The sequence below is a fragment of the Lissotriton vulgaris genome, chromosome 2_1 (genome assembly GCF_964263255.1).
Source record: "Lissotriton vulgaris chromosome 2_1, aLisVul1.2, whole genome shotgun sequence".
In the NCBI taxonomy this organism is placed as follows: Eukaryota; Metazoa; Chordata; class Amphibia; order Caudata; family Salamandridae; genus Lissotriton; species Lissotriton vulgaris.
The window spans coordinates 447,487,548-447,509,822 of NC_141687.1; positions in this window are offsets into that span (position 1 = coordinate 447,487,548).

Sequence of the window (22,275 nt, forward strand, 5' to 3'; positions counted from 1 at the left end):
AATGTATTCGAATTTTGCATTTTTAGTTCCGTAGTGGGTTGTGGGTTTATAGGGCAATAGAGTGGCAAGACATTTACAGATTATTCTGTATTTAATATTATTTGTATAATTGAGCTATTATAGTGTTAAATGTGTAACATAATGTATCATTAATTAACTAATAATTGGTTGTTAATTAGTTTAAAATAATTAATTTGTAATTATTTATGTTAATTGTGTAATTAACTTTATGGGTGTTGTGGTGTTTATAGGTGTTAAGGGTGGGAAGTAATTTATTTTTAATTGGTACATAATTATGGTAATTTAGTAATTCATTTTAGGTGTGTGTTTTGGTGTTTATAGGAATAAAGGGAGAGAAGTAATTTGTATTTAAATAATCAATATATAGTTGTTAGTAATGTACATTTTTTATTAGTATTTTGGGTAATTGTTTACATTTTTGTCTGTTGTTTTTACTTTTAAAGGGTTAAAGTGTGGGTAGTAAATACATTTTATTGACTTAATTTTTATTTGTTAATAGTAATAGTTTTACAATAATAAATAGGTTGTAATTGTGTTTTATTATTTTAGAGTTTAATTTAGGTGTGCATTATGGATATCATAGTGTTAAGGAGTGTGCAGTCAAATAATGTTTCTAAGTTTTTAAATAATAATTATTTTATCAAATTAATAATAATTATGGTAATTTTGAGGATAAATGTAATAAAAAATGTTGAAGTGTTTTGTTATTAGTTTGGTGTTATAGGGCAGGAATAACAATAAACCCCTTTATGTATTAATGTATTATTTGCTTGTACATATTTTTTATACATGTATTTATTATTTTAATTTTATATTATTTTATATTATATATTATTTGTAGGTTTTTTTATATGTAAATAATATTAACATATTTTACATTCTGATATATTTAATATAATTTTTTTTCCATTTCTAAATCTTGTTTATTGTTTATGATTTTTTATAATTTTTAATGTTTTTAATTTTTGTTTTACCATTTTGAGTGTGAATAGTAATTTTTACCCCTTTGCTATCCAACAATTTCCTTACTGTTACACTCACTGGAGTCCGAATAGTAACATTTTCCCCTCCGCTATCCAACACTTTCCCTACTGTTGCACTGTTTGGAGTGTGAATAGTAATTTTTGTATCTTTGCTATCCAACAGTTTTCCAATGATTCTATTGGGAAATGTAAGTTTAAATATTTTTTAATAGTTTCATGTTTTACATTATGATAGAATGTTTTTTAATATATAAAATGTATATATATATATATATATATATATATATATATATATATATATATATACCGGAGTTGGGTTGCATATTTTTATTTTAATATAATTGTATAATTTAAAAATAAATTAAAGATAATCGTTATTTTATAAGTAAATATATGAGTATAAATTATTTTGTGTATGTTTATTTTTTTCAAGTAAGTTTATTTTTTACATTCTGATCAAAAGTATATTACATGCAATTTATTTTGTTAAAATTAATATTAATGTTTAATATATTTAATATACATTTTTTTATTTTATATTTTATAAGCGCCTTGATATCCCTCGGGATGAGTGTCGTGCTCTACAAATACCGCAAATAAATATATATATTTAAATCGATGTTTTTTGCATGCATATTGTTCACATTGATATTTTTTATTCAATATATTTGTATTTACCTGTGGAGTCAATATTTTTGTATTCCATATGTTTTTGTTGATATTCTATCAGCGAACCATAGCAGGGGCAGGCAAACTTTTGTCCTGATTCTAAGTTTACCTACCTCATCATGGAAATTTGCACTCAGGGCCTGATGCGAGTTTGGCTGATGGGTTACTCCATCACAAACATGACGGATATTCTGTCCCCTCTATTATGAGTTCCAGTATGTTCCATTGGATGTAGTAGAACTTGTAATAAGGAATAGCCGTCATATTTGTGATGGAGTACTCCATCCACCAAACTCGTCATTCAGCCTAACCGAGTGCAGAGCGGTCCCATTATTTGCAATACGTTTTACTTGCCGCACATCATGGGAACAAACTCCAATGTAGGATTAAATCTGTACCCAAACTGGAATGTGCTTTTGGGAACAAACGGAAATTTGCAAGGAAAACTAGATTTACTGCCCAACTACCTTAACGTAATGGCATCCCAATGCTTACACAAACATGCATATAACTGATTCCACTCTGTTTAAATGCATAATGTATCATAGTATCAAAAACGAGTATATATTGTGGGTAAGTTACTACAGTTGCAAGTGAAAGCCTCAGAACACATGCAGAATGGCCAAATGTAAAGTGATTTTCCTTGCATATTAGCTTGAAGGCTGCTCTCACTCCTCATTAATTCAACACGCCTGATGAACCAGGACAATAACAATATGATGCAGACAGAAGAAGATAATGAGGGGAACAAGTGAGACTACAGGAGTGTCTACATCTGTTGTATTAACCATTGACACTAGTACCACAACCTGCACAAGAACCTACACCACCTACACACTTTTAATCTGGACCTCAGCAGCCAGCAGTCAGTTGGCCCTTGGTCAAAAGGAGAGGACAAGGACCATTCAAATCTGATGAAAATGTCAATGCATATTCAGCTACTGAATTTTGTGTGGTGGAGACATCAATGCTGCAAGTGCATTAAATCAAGTCAGGGTAAGTTTGGTGGTAGTAGCTTAACTTGAATAGATTTGCAATCCAACTGCACTGTATCAGTAAAATCTGGCAGTGAGGGACCTGAATGAGTGATGCTGTACAGGTGAATTCAGCACACAGGCATCACTGCAATCCTTTGAACTTCTGTTGAGAGACTTGCCACCACAACATTCTCCTCATTCGTATGCATTGTAACATTTTACATTACACATTTTGCCTAACTTAGAAAATGTTGTTGGTTTCATTGGTTTAAGGAGCACCCTCTTCTGTCATTCTCATTGCATATTGTTCAGAGGAAGAGGAACAATACTGGGTTCATTATCGTCTGAATCATCATGAACTGCTAACAATGGCAGTCCTTTCTTTGTTGAGAGGCTAATAAACATTGCTGAAGTGACCAAGAACTTGCGATAATTCATCAGGTCATAATCCAGTTATGCACCACTTTCCATTGATGATTTGGCTCATAGAATGTAATGTAATTGTTTTGCTTGACGGCTGCATCAACAATGAGTATGCTTGATTTGTGCAAAAATTACCCGAGGCCAAAACGAATATATGATGTCTGAAATTTCCAGGCTTATGAGAATTTGGGGGTGCAATCAAACTTGTAAAAAGTGCATACAATAACATTCTTAAACAAAACAAAATAGTGCATGGGTCACCCCATGTAAATTATAAACCCCACATCCATCTAAACATATGACAGTATTCAAAACACAATACAGTCCATTCACATGAACAAGAATGACCAACTGTGCCATGTTTGCAGCATGGATCATCACACAGCAGATAATATTATTCAATACAATGATAGCGATAAGAAAAATATATGTGATCATCAAATCATTTATCAGAAAACTCAGATTATACAGGTAGTGAAAGGCACCAATGTGAATAGCCAACATTTCATCACTATTCAGCCAATATGGATGTTTACTATTGAGTTGGATGATGTATCGAGAATCCAGGCGTCTGAGTTGTTTATTAGGATCAGCCCCTCTTATGTGTTTTATGATTCTTTCAAAAGATCAATATGCTTCAGATGGAAGTGCCCTTCTACAGGATAGTTGGATTTGTTATTTTTTGATAGCACATAGGTGAACCAAATACCCCCTCTTGACTGGTAGCTTAGGGCTGCCAATATAATGGAGATCACATGGACATTCCAAGACATATATGACATGGTCAGATATACAGGTAATGAACTTAGAAATCATTTTAGTTTTTCCAGTTGGCAATTTGTAACGGTCTCAATTGCTCCTGGTAAAGTAACCGGAGGGACACCGCAGGGATATCAGAAAGTCCATTTAATAAGATTTTGGCATGACGCGCTTCAGCAGATTTGCCTTTCTCAAATGCCATTCGTTCCAGAAGTGAGTCTCAACCCTCTTTTTGAATGTATTGCAGTTCTCCCATTGGTGGGATCCACGCTGACCACAGTTCATTAGTTGAGCATCACTGCAGTGTTGGTTATCGAACTGCAGTTCCCAGCAGGTATCACAGCTGAGTGAGTGTCTCTTAGGGGTCCCACTTGATCTTGTAGTAAGCGCTGGTATTCCTGCCAAAACGTGGTTGTGTGTGATTAATAAGTCCCTGTATTATAATTAAAATGGAACTTCCCTGAGTCCCCATATGCCCTGCCTCAAATCAAAGTGTCAGTATGACCATGAGATGCCGATACAATGATCACACCTCTCCATGAAGTCACGGACTGCCATTGGGAGCCGTCCCTTACTGTCTTTGGTTGCGGTGGTTCCGAAGCTATCTAATCCCTTGGAAAAACTTCTTTGCACTTTTCCAATATGCCTCCGAACACTTGTAGTGCGGGTCCCCCCAGTGCGCTACTGCCCAGCATGCAAAATATCACAGATGAGAACAATTCATTGTAAATTAACCGGAGGTCGCCAGTAGGTAGTTATAGTTAGGACCTACTTTCCATAGGAAATACACAACATTCTATTTGGAATACCTTAGGCGTCTGTGGACGAACCTTCGCGAATTTCTCCAAGAAAATGGCCTGCTCAGTTCCGCTCCTTCCCTGGAAGTTTGGAGGTGATTCATCAAGTAGGGGCCGAGAAAAAAGGGGGTCCCAAAACGTGTTTTCCCATGCAATTTTCTATAGGGACCTTGAACGGAATTACACCAAATTTGGAAGAGAGTTAGAGTTCGGTTCACAGATTTTGTTAAATGGTGTAAATCCATTCAGTAGTTCCTTCGAAAATCACAAGTAAAATCATAGCGATATCTAGAGATGGAGTACAGCACGCGTACAGAAATGCGTACAATTACGAGCACAAGCTGCATGCTGATTGGCTGTCTCTACAGCTGTTACCCCCCACTTAACCTTTCTCTTCCCTCCCTATAGTATCGGCCCTCTCTAACCGGTTTTAACTATTCCCAGGATAGCCCCACTAACCCAGCATTACCTAGTCACAAGATAGCCCCTCCGACGTAACCCCTTTCATACTCTCCCCAGCTGCTACCCCGCCTCCACAATTTCCTCACATTTTAGGCCGAGCCATCAAATTCATAAACAACAGCTCACCCTGAAACGCTGGCCAGCCCCTGCTCGTTCTTTTGTCACTCCTCTCTCAACAACAGAAACAGGACATACCATTATTACACACAAAGGTCCACACCTCCACTACCTTTTTCACCCATTAGCTATCGATCATCTTGGACTAATCTCCGACTATTCTGAGACTAGCCCCTCAGCAGGAAAGCTCGGAACGCTCTCTTCAGCTGCTAGTACCCCTTTTAGCCTCTCTCCTCCCTCCTATAGTATTGACCCTCTACATCAACTATTTCTTGACTAGTCTTAGATAACCACTCCAGATACCTTAATCACACTCCCCCCAGCTGCCCCACCTCCACAGTTCTACACACTCACAGCACCCTCACCCACACCATATTTACCACCATGGAACTCTCCAGCACCCACACATACATTATCAGCTACCCCCCCCAAGCTCTCAAAAAAATCTGCCAAAAACTTCATACACAACTTTCTGAAATCCCACTCAGAAACACCCTTTGCAGATCCCTACTTTTCACCCCGTATTGGACGCATGACCACCGATATCATCTTCTACACTAAATGCAGAGCACAATGGAGGAAAGCCTTCCATGCCCCACTGACAGTCTCCTCTTCGAGGAAGTCTGCACATGGTCTTATGATGACCATTACCCCATCACAACTCTTCCAACCGACAGCAACCATCACTATTTACAACAATGGCACTATTCTCATCCAGTCCACAGATCTTAGCCTTAACCTATTTGAAACTTTGTTTCCCACCATTAAAGATAATGTAGCCCATTTGCTGACCCCTCCCATCCGACCCCCACTCCCAACACTCAATCCACTGCTTCTCCCACTCAGTCCCACACCCTCCCACACCCTACATTCTTGACTCCTGGATCCCCAGAACCGCACGCCACCCTGAACCAATCTACCACACCCCACAACACGCACACCCTTTCTACATCTATCCACACTGGTTCCCCCAGCCCCCCTGCGCCTCGCACACCACCTCACATTCAGCTCCAACCCCCTGCACCCTTAACTCCTGGGTTCCCAGAGTCTGACGTAACCCTCAAGCCCTCTATTCCACCTCACAACATAAATTTCCTCTCCCGATACAGCCCCCTCCACTCCATCACCACCCCCCACCTCTCCCACCCAGCCTCCTCCCCTCTATCACAACCCCCATACCTCCCACACCTATCACAGATTCATCCTGTCGCTTCCCCACCCCGCCACCTCCCACACCCAGCTCACCTCCTCCTCTCACCCCACCAACACTCCCCCTCACTACCCTTGCTCCCCCTTCCTTACCGCCCCTCCTCCTCTCTCACCTTAGCTCCTCTCCCCCGCTCACATCAGCACATGCCTGCCCTCCACACCTTGCCCCCCTCGACTCCCACCCCACCTCCCTACACCACCCCAATCTCCCCCTCTTCCTATAACACCCCAAGTCTCCTGTCCTCCTTTACCACCCTCCCCTACCGCATCACTTCCCCCTCTCCCCATATCGACAATCACCCACGTACCTACCATGGATACTCCCACCCCTACCCCTCCTCCTCCTCCTCCTCCTCCCACCCTAACATCCCCCACACCTTTGTCTAACTCACATGCACCCATTGAACCAAATCCTCTCTCCGCAACCCACCCTTGGCTCTCCCACTACCCCCACTACTACTGTCCATAATCACACTCTTGACAAGATCATGTCCCCCCTTCACCAAATCAAAGACGAGCTTCAAACATTCAAATTACTTTTCGCAAGCCATCTTAGGCTCCCCTCTCCACCTAGTACTGTGTTATCCCGCAAGCACCCCAACCATCCAACACTCTTTCACAAACTCAACCTCCCTTACTGGACTTCTATCCCTGCCCCATATTCTTCCAACCGCCCTCTCCGTTGCACCAATCCATGGACAGGATATGATATACGGGCCCTACTACATTCCTATGAATCCGCTCCCACCACCCACACAGCCACACAGCCACTACGCATCTACCCATCCCCACCAACCAGTTCAACTCTCACACGCACCCCCCAAAATAGCTCACCTCCGTCCACTCACCTTCCTATCCCCACCATCCTCTCCAACCCTCACAGGCTCCTCACTCAAAATATTAGAGGCACCATCTCTAATAATCAGAAAAGAGTCACCCTCACATTGGACCCCGCCACATCCCTCCTTAGCCCTCGTCTCAAATGCACACTACTTAACTGCAGATCTGTCCCCAGACATGCATCTAACATAGCCGACCTCATTATCGCACATGACCTAGACCTTACCATACTCACCAAAACCTAAGTACCCTCATCCCCCCTCATCGACATTCTAGTTCCCCCGAATTATCACATCATTAGATTAGATAGGACCAGCAAAACAGGAGGTGGGATAGCATGTATTTATCGCAGTAGCCTTTCAGTAACCAGAGCCATCTCCCCTACATTCTCCTCTTGTGAACACTTCTGCCTCAATGTCAACAGCGAGGGCAATCCAGTTTGCTCTCTACATATTATCTACCACCCACCAGGTGACACCATCGCCTTCACTGAACACCTCATGGACATATTCACAACTAACTCGGGTCGACAAAACACACAAATATTCCTTGGTGACTTCAACCTTCATTGGAACGATCAGAACGACTCATTGGTTAACAGTCTCAAAAACTTCCTCAAAACCTTAGACCTAACCCAAATCTGCAACAGCCCTACTCATGACAAAGGCTCTATCCTTGACCTCATTATCTCCAAAGATCACACCACCCAACTTGACTCAATACAACCTTGTGACTCATCCGACCACCACATTATCACATTCTTCATCCATAAACTGGTGAAACTTCACCCAGCCCAATCCACCAAACCCAAGGTTTGGAAAAGAGACATTATGAATCTCAATCCCATCTCCTCACCCTCCCCCAGCTACAACCTACTCATACCCACCTTTAGCAACGACGACGTCCAGGTCCTTACCGAGCACTACCTCAACTCAATGACTATGATAATCAACGAGGTTGCCCCCCTTCAGCTAAATAGAATCTCTTCCAAAAGCTCAAATCTGTGGTCTGACAGTCTGCTTAACAAGGACAGATGAGACATAAGACTAGCAGAACCCAATTGGAGATCCACCCCATCAGCTACGCACCTCAATACTCTGAAAGAAAAAAGAAATGCCTACTTCAGAAAAATCAAATGAACAAAAGCAAACTTCTTTAGCCAGCAACTAGACCAAGCAAAAAAAACAACCAAAAAAGCTATTTGAACTAATCAAAACTCAATCCAAAGATGAACCACAGAGAGTGCACAGTACAACTAGCACGCTACCATCTTGTGAAGAATTCTCCACCTTCTTCAACACAAAAACAGTCAACATCAAGGAAGATCTCCTCAAGCATCTAAACCTATTCTCTAACCCCAGCAGCAGAACACCCCGCCAAACTAAAAAACAATGCTATTTGGGAATGCTTTGAGACTTACACGGAAGATTCTATAAGTAAGATCCTAAGTACCCTGAAGCCATCTAACCACCTCTCGGATCCTCTACCTGCAAACGCCGTAAAGGACTTCAGCCCATGGCTTCTCCCGCTCTGGACCAAAATCATTAACAGTTCTCTTCAACATGGCTCTATCCCAGACTCCCTCAAAGTGGGACAAGTGTCACCCATACTTAAGAAACCCACAGCTGACCCTACTGACCTCAATAACTATCGCCCCATCACTAATATCCCTACCTTAGCCAAACTGTTAGAAAAGTGTGTCCACCTCCAACTGACTAAACACATCACTCACTTTGACCTCCTCAACCAATACCAATCCGGCTTCCGTGCAGGACACAGCACAGAATCAGCCATGACCCACATTATTGATGAGGCACTCAAAATTCTAGACCAAAACGGCACCTGCCTCCTCATCCTACTTGACCTCTCATCTGCATTTGATACGGTCAAACACGAGAACCTACTCGATCTCCTGAATATCAGAATGGGCATCTCTGGGACAGTACTCAAATGGTTCACCTCCTTCCTTCATAACTGGACCCAGAAATTCAAAACTAATAACAACATGTCCACACCTGTTCCAGTTACACTTGGTGTCCCGCAAGGTTCCTCGCTATCACCGACTCTGTTCAACCTAGTCATGGAGCCACTCACCGCACTGTTTCATGCCTCTAATGTACAATTCCACATGTATGTGGATGATACCTAACTCTACCTAAAACTACAATCCCCTGAAGACCTCAAACTTCTCAACTCAACACTTAAAGATACCAAACATGACTGGCAGAGAACCATCTCAAACTTAATGCCCTAAAAACAGAATTCCTCCTAATAGCACCCCCGCCAAAATCCCCATTGCCCAAGACTGGCTAAAACACCTCACCGCCTTCAACGTCCAACCTATCAATGTGGACTCAGCCAAATCCTTAGGCATCACCCTCGACTTCAATCTCAATATGCAACAACATATTAGCAATGCAACCAAGGGAGCTAATTTCCAAATCAATACTTTGAGAAAGCTGAAACCCTTCCTCCTAGCCAACGATTTTAGAACTGCAGTTCAAGCACTAGTAATCCCTCGGATTGACTATGGAAATACCGCCCTCTGCGGCCTCCCACTATCAACAACCGCACCATTAAGAGCCTCCATCAATGCTGCAGCAAGGCTCATAACCGGATCAAACAAACGCTCCCACTTCTCCCCGGACTTAAAATCCCTGAATTAGCTACCGCTCGAAGCCAGAATACACCTGAAAATCGCATGCATTACTTACAAAGCTTTACATCACACCTCACCCAGCTACATTGCTCAAAAATTGACAATCTCAGGAGGCTCAAGAGCCACAAGAAGCACAGAAACTCTCCTTTTGAAACCACAACTTTTCCACAAGAAAAAATCTTACAAGCGTTCCTTCTCAGGGATGGCCCCCAGTATCTGGAATGCCCTCCTGCCAGAAACTAGACTCATCTCATCCACTGCCTCCTTCAAAAAAGAAGTCAAAGCTATCCTCATGGCTAAATTAACATGAACGTTAACTTTGCATTTACTGTTTGCCTGTTTGCCTCCTCCTTGTATTTCAGTGCCTCAATCATCCGCACAATCACACCCTACTACCTGGCATTGTGCACTCCCTGAACTAATCGCCTACTTAATTCCCTTTTTTGCGTTCTCCTTTCCCATGTATGTACGAATTGCCTTATTAATTTTTCTTTATTGCGCTCTCCTTTCATATGTATGTAAAGCGCTCTGATATCTGCAAGGATCTTGTTCGCGCTATACAAAACTCTGAAAATAAATAAACTGTGCGTGAACACTCCAAACCAGGAAGTGTTGGCAGCCTTCTTGTTCGTCGCTAGAAGCGACTCACAAGAAAACAGTGAAACAAGTTGAGAAATAAGGAAAGGGGGCAGGGTAGAAATATCCTGACCCTCTAGGCTTGCCCAGGGGATTGTACATGGATGTTTAGGCTCAGTTTCTTTTTTTTAATAAAAAATCGGGTGTACGCGTATGGTATACGTACGCGGTGGAAAATGGAAATAAAAAATAGAAGTCCTTTTTATTCATTTAGGTCCCGGAGGGCAATTTTTTTCATAGTGGGGGCCATGTAAGGTGCCCCGAGCACCGGGGAATGCCACCCCTCTGTGGTTTTATTTTTAAGTATGCAGCAGGGGTTTACGATCGTCTTCCCCTCAGTCTCGGGGACCGTCACCCTGATGAGGCTTTTAAAAAAAGTAAAATAATAATTAAATTGTGTTTTCAGCTCTCCCTCTATCTCTCCCTGTACACATCACAGGGAAGGCCACCTTCCTGGGGCAGTAATATGTAAAATGACCCTCCAGCCCTTCGGGTACCTGCACTCCCTGGGATTTTTTAATATTGGGAGGTGATCGCGGCGCCCCCTCCTGGAACCCTTGGTTGTCATGGTGTCTACCATCTCCCAGGGTCGGTTCTTGTAGTGTTTAGGGGTGCGTACTTCCGGGATACTGATGTTTGGTATGGTAGAGCGGTACCGTCCCCGCTCCCACATTACCACAGCAAACCGCTTTCCTATTTGAAAAACGAGAGCAAGTTAATCTGTTCTCTCTTTCAAGAAAGCAGATTGTTTTTCGAAAGAGAGAGCAGCACATAAGGTGATGTCTCTGATAAAGCAATGTGGGCTCACGAAGGACGCGGGGAGCCGTCTGCAATTCTGGGGGCTTTGGGGCTAAAAAAAAATGTTTTAAAGTTATTTTTAAGAACTATCTGTACTGGTCAAAAAAAGAGCTATATTTCTATGATAGTATGTAAAACTTTACATTTTTTTTGTGTGCACCAGTTGTACTCTACGCATGCGCAGCCTCGTTTCAAAGCCCAAGTTTTTTTCTTTTTCTTCAAATTCGCCAAGCAAACCTCTCCTCATTTGAGGTACTAAATTTGGCGCTTTCTTTTCACGGGCCGTGTGTGTCACCCGCTGCGATACTTTTGTAATATATTAATAAACATATTGTATCTGTTTATTTGAAATGTAGTGTTGAGGCGCCAAACGTTGATTAGATACTCCGTCCACCGCAATTTTAGTAGTTTTTGTCCTTTATTTTTATTATACCTGTTACTTTCATTTTACTCTCTGCCTATCTTCTCTAAGATCCATGAGATTTCCTGGCACAGACACCACGGTGTTTGTCCTTGGCGTCCGATCTTATGACTTGGTCAAACGTATACCTAAAAACTGATTTGAAGGACGTAAGCCAGAGCCATTACAACGCGTGTTGGTCAACACAAAGATATTAAGATTATGCATTTATCATGCGTGGTAAATGCATACTAGTTGTAAAAGCATGTGTGGTAAAGCCATATGCATGCTAACGGATTTGTTGTGACGATCACGCGTGGTTATGACCGCGTTGTAATGGCTGTTTGCCCCAGGACACTGTAGGAACCGGGTCTGGGCGTCGTGAACTCCAGGGCACCAGGTGGAGGGCACGCAGTCCCTCTCATACGATATAGAAATTTTTGTGGGGTGATTGTTTCTGTGGTTTGAGGGGCGTCATTGAGGCCCAGACTTAATTTTGAAGGGTGGTAGGTTTGCATGGGAAAATGTCGCGAGAGGTTTGTAAATGTGGTACACATTGTTTAGTATTAGTTTGATTTCTTTACCATGTTGTAGTGTACCCAGACAAAATATAAGTCAGTACTTTTCAATCTTACTCTTGAACATCTTACTATAGTATTATAGTAAGATGTTCAAGAGTAAGATTGAAAAGTACTGACTTATATTTTGTAAATATTGTATTTTATTGTAGATTGTCAACCCCCACACAAAAAAACAAGAAGTATGTCTTTTTTTAATTACTTTTTATTAAAAGAATAACTGTAAACGAAACTTAATGATAACTGTATTGTAAACAACTAGAAGAATAACTTTAAAAAAACAATATTATAAACAAATTGTGAAGTGGACTCCAGAGGACGTTGGATTGGTAATCTGCAAAATAAGAAAGAAAATTAGAGTTTAGAATTATGTAGATGTGAGTAAATGAGATGAAGCATTACTAGTCAAGGTAACAGTCCGATTTTACGTGTGCAGTGTGCCTGGTACATTTTACTTCTGTTATAGTGCCGCGTTCAAGTGGTGTCTATATGGAAGTGCCTACTGCGTCACTGACACAAAAGTGGCACAACGGGATTGTAAATATGGCAACTTATTTCTAATGCATTTTAATGAAGCCATTGTATATCTAGGCCTATGTGCTTACTGTTCTATAAACACTGCGGTTACGGGAGTTCACAACTTCAGTTCAACTGTTCTTCTACAGGTTAAAACAGACAGCAGTGTCTATAACTTTAAAAGAGAAAGAGAAACAATGTCACAGAGAGTGAGAGAGAGAGGAAGAAAGAGAGAGAAACAACATTAAAATTGTCTCGCAGAGTCTGTAGTTGAGATTTTTTCTTGAAAAGTCAGACGTAGATTTACAAGCTGCTTGCGTCACTTTTTCCATGTTAAATGTGATACAAAAGTGGCGTATTAAGCTTGTAGATCTGTTTGTCAGACTGTTGTAACCTATCTGTTGTCAGTGCTCGCAGGTAATTATACATTTTAGACAGTGAAGCTGCTGCCTTTCACAGATAATTTGTTGTTATTTCAGAAACAAAAATGTTTGTCACCTAGTGGCATTGGCGTGATTGAAACATGGTGCTCTACGTGTGGAAGAAGACTCCACTGTAATCAAGAGAGTTAACCCCTTCGCTTCGGGGGTAATTCCCACGCTGTGCTGGGGGGATGGAGGTGCGCACAGCACCCGCATGCTCATGAAGAGCTGAGCTCGTCATGAGCTACAGTGCTCCTGTGCTCATGACTAGCTCAGTTCGTCACAGGTGCATTGGCTCCCGTGGAACGCTCAGCACAGCAGGGGAATTCTCCCCGCACCTGAGCGTTCCAAGGCCCATGAATAGCTGAGCTCGTCATGAGCATGGAAAAGGTTAATCATTTCAATTCAGATAAGGTTGTATACAGCAGAGTGGAGATAGCAGCGTCCAAATCTTTAAAAAAAGAAAGAGAAATACTGTGAGAGAGTAAGAAAGAGAAAGGGAAAAAAGGATATTAAAACGTGGGAGAGACACACATGACAGGGGAGGGGTACAAGAAGCCAGAGGCGCAACCAGTCAAAAAAAATGGGGACGCGGGGCTAGAAAAAGTGTAGGGTGGGGGCTTTAGTTCAAGCAAAAAGAAGAGTGGAGGTGCACCTGCTGTAAGTGTGGGGGATTATCAAAGCTTCATTAACAAGCAAAATGTCTTTAAAAGACCTGTCACGTACTCGAGTGTGTGTGTGTGTGGGCCTAGAAAGCTATCTCATCCTTGCCAAAGCTCCGTTAGCCAAATGTTTTTTTTCGCGCCTGCTGCATACTACATATTCTCTCCTTTGACAGATAACTTGTCGTTGTTTCAGAAACAGGCTTGTTTGCTCACCTTGTGCTATTGCCGTTGTCCGTGTTACATAATCCATCCTGAAGCTGTACATCTAAAAGATATTAAAGGAAGATGTTATGATTGGTATTTATTGCTATATTAATTTGGAGTTAGAGAATATCGCGCTTTTATAGACGTTTGATTGTCAGATTTTACGAACTGTTTGTATTGTGAATATATTCCGGACATTTCAGCGATTATAAAAAACGTTACTGCTATTGGGGAAAACAATCAAACATGTAAATTAATACATTATGCAGGAGTGTGTTCCTCTAAAATACTAAGTCGCATTTTTTGTATGTAGTCAGCTACAACCCTTTGACTCCTTCTGAAGCATACTCAAGCCTCACTGCTCACATTTTCGTGGAAAAGACACCTTCTTCATGATGTAGTTCCGATCTCCAACAAAGAAGTCTCATATATGGTGCAGAGTCCTAATATCTCTATGGCTAACAACATATTCGTGCTCCCATCATCATCATCCCAGGTTCTTCACCTACTCAGTGCTTCGGGCACCACTAACTCAGTGACCAAAGAGGCCACGCATGTGGTAGTGGCCCTTTGTTTGGTGCTTTGGGAACAACTCTAAAATGGCGTACAACACGTGCGCTCTGTCTTTTTTATACACATGGTCCCGTGTGTAGTGACGGATACGCTAAATGGGTGTGGTGTGGGTGTACACCAGACATGAGGGAGTGTGTGTCGATCTGACAACTAGACCTGCAACTAAGAAATAACTACAATGGAAATCTGGGCTTTGTACTGTTGTCGTGTTTTTCTGGTAGAGTAAGAGTGGTCTGTACTAACGTATTCAGTCTTGATTAATGTATCTTCTCCCCCAGGGGCTTTTAAATGTTGGGAGAGGGGTCAATAATTGTGTTGACTTTTCTTCTTTAGTGTGCAGTGCTATATTGTTTTATAAAATGTATAAGTCTTCAAAATATCTTTACTCTTACGATGTACGTGCGATATTTCCGTAATTGATTTTAAAAGTAATATACGCTTTTTTACAGTTTCAAAAAACTATTTTTATGACTATCCCAGATAATGTCTTCTCTTAATACATACATTAAATACATAAATATATGTTTTTGAATAATTAGAATCTTACATTAAGTACGTTTATGGGGCACCGTATATGACGTCACGCGGGATATATTTTTTTTTATTAAAAAAACACAGGGTACGTGTTTTGGGTGAAAAAGAAAAAAAACGTGAAGCCCGATTTATTGTTAATTAGCCTTTCGGGGGTCAAGTCTCTGGGGCTATTTGTTTTTCATAATGGGGGGCCTAGAAGGTCTCCCCTGTGTGGGGATCGCTACCCCCCAGATGTTTAACTATATGTATGCGGGGGGAATCATGGCCCCCTGGAGTTCCGGGGAACGCTTTAATAATAATACTGCATTTTATAAAGCGCGAACAGCTACCTCGCTAGGAGGTGTCCCGGCGCGAGGAGAACACAGTTGACCTGGAGGCTAGAATAGGAGAGCTAGCGGGGTTGGGTGAAGAGCCACGTTTTCAGCAGCCTCTTAAAGCAAGGTTCAGAAGGGGCCTGCTGGATTTCTTGTGGTAAAGTGTTCCATAGAGAGGTAACGTTTGCCGAAAAAGTCCGACCGCCTAGTCGAGCCTTTTTCGTACGCGGGACGGCCAGTTGAACACGGCAATTGGACCGCAGTGCATGGGTTTGGGAGCATCTCGGGAGGCGGTTTTTCAAGTACTCTGGGCAGGAGCCATGCAGAGATCTGAACGCCAGCGTAAGTGCTTTAAATTTTATTCTGCTGGCAACTGGCAGCCAGTGCAGTGATCGAAGATGCGGAGAGACTGACTGCTTGAGAGGGATTCGCAGCAGCAGTCTAGCAGCCGCATTTTGAACTACCTGAAGTTTTTGCATCAGGTATTTTGGTAGGCCTAGGTAGAGTCCATTGGTGTAATCCAGCCGTGATGTAACAGTGGCATGGATAACCATTTTACGGCAGCTCTCCGGGAGGAGTCTCAGGATTTTACGGAGATTTCTCAGTTTGCTCAAGCAGCAGCCGGCGACTTGTTGGATGTGGGAGGTGAAGGACATGCTATCCTCCCACCTCACTCCAGGATTTTTTGCCGTGCGGCTGGGTGAGGGGGCTAGGCCCATCTCCGTCGGCCACCAAAGTTCTGAGGTGGGGGTGGGGCCTCTGCCAAAGAAGATTACTTCCGTCTTATTGGCGTTTAATTTTAATTTATTCGTGTTCATCCAATGTGCTATGTCTTGGAGACAGCCTTTGAAGTTCGAAAAGGACTCCTGCGTCATCTCTGAGTACGGAAATACCAACTGGAAATTGCCTTGACACCCCAGTTGGCAATCAACGTAAAGAGAGGAGCGAGGTAGATGTTGAACAAAAGGGGGCTGAGAGCCGACCCTTGCGGAACTCCGCAGCTGAGGACCTTGGGTGCTGAAGAGACCGTCCCTGGTGCCACCTTTTGAGTTCTCTGGGACAGATAGGAGTGTATCCATCCCAGTGCCTTATCCTGGATACCTATCTCGGCCAGGCGGCTGAGTAGTCTGGCATGGTCCACCGTGTCGAAGGCGGCCGACAGATCCAGGAGTACCAGCATTGCTGAGTTACCTGCATCCATCGACCACCTTACTGACTCGGCTACCTCAATAAGCGCTGTTTCCGTACTAAAGCCGGGTCGGAAGCCTGACTGTGTCTCATGTAGTATCTACAAATTTGCTCAGTTGGCGCTGTATGACTTTCTCCAGCTTTCTCCTCCACTCTATTCCCTTCCCCCTCCCCCACCTCCAGGGCCTCTTTTTATTTAAAAAAAACGTGTTGCAAATGTGGTATTATGGTTTCGTTTCTTTCTTGTAGAAGATCCAAGGGAAATATAATGGTTTTTTGTACAGCCACTACTTTTCTGCCTGTTACCATAGTAACAGTTCATGGATCAGTTGTGTGAGTACAGAGGTTAGAAGTTCACCACAATATGTTGGTAATTGAAATACTTACTGTGCTGGAGATTTATATTTATTTTTTTCATAGGAACTGTTAGTCGTAGAAGAAGTTTCTGGAAAAGTTTTATTAAGGATTCAGTCAGTCAGTCAAAAATTAACTTTATTTGGTTTATCACAACCATAAAGTATACATATACAAATTTCAATTTAAAAGAAAAAGGATAAAATTCATTTTCTTAAATATATTTTTCGATTTTTAAAAAGTAAAACATTATTTTCCAGACCCCATTTTTAGGTTGTTTCAGCTTTTTAAAACAAAGTCTCTACTATTTTCAAAATTTTACCCCACGACATATTAAAATGTTCGAACCAGCTCCCATCCAGCTGATAACAGCCTGCCTGCAGGTGCGGATCTGAAACATATTTAGGACTGGTTTCAACAAAGTTCTTCTCTCATCTTTTATTGACTCACACGTACACAGTAGGTGACAACATTTCGTATAGTACCCACATAGTCTACATCTTGATCCCTGGTGTGTATCTTTCCATGATGGAATCAAGTCTTAGGAAAAATGGTCGCCCAGTCTAAAAGCCATGAATTTCATTTTTAATGATAGCCGAAAGTGTGCCACGAGGTAAGGTTGCAGTTTTAATTGTTTATAGGAATTTAATACAGTCCATGCGTGTCGACGTTTGGCCAGAGTTTTTTTGTCTTCTATCAGCGATAAAGCTTTTGCATTTAGTTTGCAAATCTTTTTAAAGGATGCTTCTTCCAGTTGGCTGTTCCAGATCTCCTCTATTTTGAGGGTTTCTAAGGATGTGCGCAGATAGCCACCCAAAGAATTGGGTTCTTGTTGATCATATTGTTTTTTGATTTCTAGCCAACATAGGTTATTTAGTGATCCTAATTCTGCTGATCTGAGTTTCCAGCACCATTCGCTAAGACCGCTTTCCTTTGATATATTTGATTTTGCAAGCCAAATTCCAATCTTATTTGTGCTGGAGCTGATCCTTTGTAAAGGTTAAACACTGATTTATATATTTTTGTCTGGAGTGTGTTTAAAATGTCAATTTCCTTCCCATGCCATATTTCTAGCCCATAGGAAAGAGATGGTAATACTTGGGCTGCCATTACTTTTAGGAGATGGTCATATGACGGGCATTGCAATTTTTTTTAAGTGTTCATTAGGTGAAACTCAGTGACTGTGCTTTTGCAATGATGTTTCTTGTTTGATGTAAAAAGGACATATTTTTGCTTATTGTGACCCCCAAGTATTTGTATGATGTTATTTCCTCAATATGTATACCAGTATACCACTTGAATGATCGTCTACTTGAGTCCGCCAATCTCACCACTTTCGGTTTTTTGATGTTTAATTCCAGACCTTCACAGTCAAAATAGTCCGTTAATTTGGATATTATTCTTTGGAGACCTATCAGTGTTTGACTTAAGACCACAATGTCATCTGCATATTGTAAAAACTGGATGCAATTTTGGTGGGTGTCCGTTCACGTTCTGCAGATGACTTTCAAAATGTGCCAAATATTTGTTAAAAAGGCTTGGAGAGAGCACGCAGCCCTGTTTGAGGCCATTTCTTATTTTTAATTCTGCGGATATTCGTCTCCCATCACCAAGCTTTACTTTTGCCCACGTTCCGCTATATAAGGTACTATAATGTCAATTAAAGTCAGCGGGAGACCCCAAGTTTCAAGTTTTTTCCATAGGCGGTGTCTTGGAACTCGGTCGAAGGCGGATTTCAGATCTATATAGCAGGCTAGTAGTCCGGTCTACTTTTTTCCTGCTCCTTCGATTAGCAGTGCCAGTGCTGAAAGATTAGTTGTGCAACCCGTTTGGAATTTTGGTACTATTTTGTTTTCATTTATCCATTGTTGGAGGTGAATCAATATACAAGATGCGAAGAGCTTTGCCTCTACATCAATTAGTGCTATCAATCTGTAATTCCCTGGTTCCGTTCTACACCCGTTTTTGTATATTGGGTAGAAGATGTTACCCTGCCAGGACTGCGGTACCTTTTTTTCTTTATATACATGATTAAATAGCGGCGTCAGGTATTTTGCCCAAAAATCGGGATCATATTTGAATAAGGCATTTGGAATCCCATTGGGGCCTGCTGCTCCTTCCGCTTTCAGTTTTTTTTTTATCAAGGTGGTTGTTTGTTTTACTGTTGTCAGAAGGGTTGGTTCTTCTAGGTTTGTACTTTCATGCTGATCATTTTTTCTTAGTCCTGTTTCTGCTTTTTTATGATCCAAACTTTTTTTGAAGTCCTTATTTCTTTCTTTGTGGAGATGATTCCTGTGAATGTTATATAGGCTTTCAATATAATGAACCCATGTTGTTTCACTGATTCCAATGTTATATTATCCACCCGTTCCTTTTGATAATTTAATAATTATATTCCTGAATTCACCACTATTTGGTAGTTTGCTTGTCCTTAGCAAATCTTCCCAGATTGTCTCCATGTGCGATTTTTTCGCTTTTCTGCATTACTCTTTATATTCTTTTCTCATTTTCAGTATTTCATTATTGTCTACTTCTTTTCCCAACCTCTTGTCTGCAGCCTTTGTTCTTAGTTTTTTCGCGATTTCCCTTTTTTTATCTCTTAATTTAGTGTTGTACCATGGCTCTTTGTTAGCTTCTTGTCCATATTTTACTGATGTTTTTACCGAGAATTTTCCGAGCAAAAGAGTGATAGATTTTCAATGGTCTCCATAATTTTTGCTTGTTCGAGCACCATTTCCATTATCTCGTTTTTTTTTATGGGACCCTTACATTTGAGTTTCTTCTTCAATTTGTATATTTCCGGAATAGCGGCAAGAAATTCTATCTTTGTTTTTTCTTCGATGTTTATCCTCAGTGTAGTCTCTTGTGGAAAGTGATCACTCTCCGGTCGGGTTCTTATTTCAAAATGATCAACCATCTTTATTAGATCATTACTAATTAGAGTGAAGTCTAGTGTGGAATTTTTCTTTCCGCTGGAGAAGGTGGTTTTTGCAGGTCGATCTCCCTTCATGTTTCCATTTAAAATCGTTAGTCCTAATGATTCTAGTTCGTTCCATATCTTTTGGATGTTATTTTTGTCCTGCATGGCTCTTGTTATATTACTATTGAAATCGCCTGAGATAAACATCTCATGGAATTGGTGAGTTTTTTGTAAAGTCTTTATCAAATTTATTAGCGTTAGTAGTTTTTGATTTTTGTGGCCTTATCTGGATGGATGTATATATTTATGATCAGTAATTTCCCTCCTAAACTGTCTTTGCTTCCTTTATTCTCTAATTTTATAACTTGTATCCAGTTCTCCCCTGGATCGAGCGATTCAGTTTTCCAGTTTAGGTCATTTGTTATGAAAGTAGATAATCATCCCCTTGGGTGTCCGGACTTTGCAAATTTCTCCGCCATTACATGATGTTCCTCATATCCCATGATTTGCCTCAGAATTTTGTTCCATGTTTCCTGGAGAAGTATTATTTCGAAATTACTCAGGAAGTCTATTGTCTCTTGATCTTGAGTCATTTCTTTAAAACCATGTACGTTCCACGAGCAAATTTTTATTCTCTTCTCTGGTTTCTGGTCTAACTTGATATTTTGCTTTTGATTGTTTTGGACAAAATCATTTCCATCAGGATCGATGAGAGCTTAGGGCTTGTGCTAACCAAGACCAGTCTTTATCTTCCTTCAACCCATGGTTCAACTGCTTTATTTTTGTGCAATTCAGATCGTGTTCCGTGATTGATTTGTTTCTTGCTCCCTTCAGGATTGTATACATTTTTTCATTTGTGTTATTGGATTGGGAAACCTTATTGTTTAATAAAGGGAATGGGTACTTTATTGGTGTTTGGCGCTCTAGAGTTATTCGCCATTCTACAAAGTATGTCCTTGTCGAAAAGAAGAGCTCTACTATATCTTTTGATGCCCACGTGGTGCTACTTATTTCCTCATCTTTCTCTTTATTTGTTTGGATAAATTCTACTGGTTTGAGGTCACTTGTTGTTATTCCCCTTAATTTTGGTATCTCTTCAAACAATCTCAGTATATTCCCCCGATTCAGCGTGTCCAGTTTTCCTCTTGTTTGCTATTCTGGCTTAAATAGTAATTTACAGTCTGTTTCAGTTCTTGCCATTTCGAAATTTCGTTTTTGATAAACTTCTCTTTTTCCCTCTATTTGATCAAGTCGAATATATGGTATTTGTCCGTATTGTCTTTCCGTAGTTGTTGTTTCAAGTCGACTGGAATCTACCAATGTCACCACTTTTTGGAGATTCATTAATTCTCGATCTGTTGGTGTGTTACATATGTTTGGCCCCAACTTGTCATTTGGTAGAATTCCATGTAAATCATTGCATGTTCTTCCTTTTTTTCCTACCGTTATGGTTAGGCGTGTGTTTGTTTCCCTTGCTGGATCTACTTGTGTTTTTTGGCTTTGTTCTTTTTCCATTATGTTCAGGCTGTGTGATGAGTTTCCTCCTGTCTGCCATTTTGAACAATTTTGTGCCGATAATTCATGCTCGTGTTTTTGTGTTGATGCATTTATCTGTACTTTTTATTGTTCTATGGCCTCACTGTGATCTATTTTTACTTTCTCAGTTACTTTATTAATTTTTTTATTAAGTATATTTGTATTCGCTTTTTCCTCGTCCTTTGTTTTTCCTTCCGTAATTGATATTATTTTGTTCTGCCTTGGAAATTTTGAGTACTCTTTCGCTTCTTCTGTGTTTATCTCTTGGTTACCAACTTCTTTGACAGGATTTTCTATGAACTGATCATTTGGGGCCTCTTTCTTTTTTTGTTCAAAAATGGCAAAGATCGGTTTTCCTTGCATGCTTTTAATAGCATTTTTCCGTGCCTTCCTTGCCCGTTTACGCTGTCTTTTGGTTAGGGGTTATATTGTGCCTGATGACCCCATTGTTTTCTTTTCATCTTGTCCTCTCTTTGTTGGTTCATTTTCTTCTGAACGGTTTAGGGTGTTTTCCTTTTCAACGGAGGAAATTGTTCAGTTTTGTTTTCCAGTTTTTATGACCTCATCATTAGAATTATCTCCTTTGTTGTTTTTTGAATATGTTACTGCTAGTATTTCTTTCAGAATGTCAGGTAATGATGCCAGTTTGTCTATTATGTCCCCACAGACACAATTTTGTTCCATTAACTTAGCTTTCCAATGTTTATCTTCCTCCTTTTCT